Below are 1,079 nucleotides of genomic sequence, written 5' to 3' on the forward strand. Positions count from 1 at the left end.
TGTATCCATCACTCTACTCACAATATACTGTGTGAGGCACATTGTGTCCATCACTCTACTCACAATATACTGTGTGAGGCACATTGTGTCCATTATCCACCAGTCAATCACTGTCTTAGTCGAGTGCGTTACGACCAATCAATAAAAAACAAAGACTGTCTTGGTGCAGAGCCGTGTAATTCAGGCTGATTGCCAGTAGGGTTGCACAAGTGGTGAAATATGACTTTTTCTCCTCCATTAGAAGTGATGGAGCCGAGTCTGCCAGATCAGAGCTATCCATCTACATTACAATGTCATGATGAGATGGCTCCCACTGCAAGAGAAAAACCTGCTCCTAGTTCAACTCCCAGCCAGGGTAACTGGACTTCATAGTGTTGCATTGTTACGTGGCAGATTGAGACAGGGTAACTGGACTTCATAGTGTTGCATTGTTACGTGGCAGATTGAGACAGGGTAACTGGACTTCATAGTGTTGCATTGTTACGTGGCAGATTGAGACAGGGTAACTGGACTTCATAGTGTTGCATTGGTACGTGGCAGATTGAGACAGGGTAACTGGACTACATAGTGTTGCATTGTTACGTGGCAGATTGAGACAGGGTAACTGGACTACATAGTGTTGCATTGTTACGTGGCAGATTGAGACAGGGTAACTGGACTTCATAGTGTTGCATTGTTACGTGGCAGATTGAGACAGGGTAACTGGACTTCATAGTGTTGCATTGTTACGTGGCAGATTGAGACAGGATAACTGGACTTCATAGTGTTGCATTGTTACGTGGCAGATTGAGACAGGGTAACTGGACTTCATAGTGTTGCATTGTTACGTGGCAGATTGAGACAGGGTAACTGGACTTCATAGTGTTGCATTGTTACGTGGCAGATTGAGACAGGGTAACTGGACTTCATAGTGTTGCATTGTTACGTGGCAGATTGAGACAGGGTAACTGGACTACATAGCGTTGCATTGTTACGTGGCAGATTGAGACAGGGTAACTGGACTTCATAGCGTTGCATTGTTACGTGGCAGATTGAGACAGAGTAACTGGACTTCATAGTGTTGCATTGTTACGTGGCAG

Source organism: Poromitra crassiceps (genome assembly GCF_964638095.1).
Source record: "Poromitra crassiceps genome assembly, chromosome: 8".
NCBI lineage: Eukaryota > Metazoa > Chordata > Actinopteri > Beryciformes > Melamphaidae > Poromitra > Poromitra crassiceps.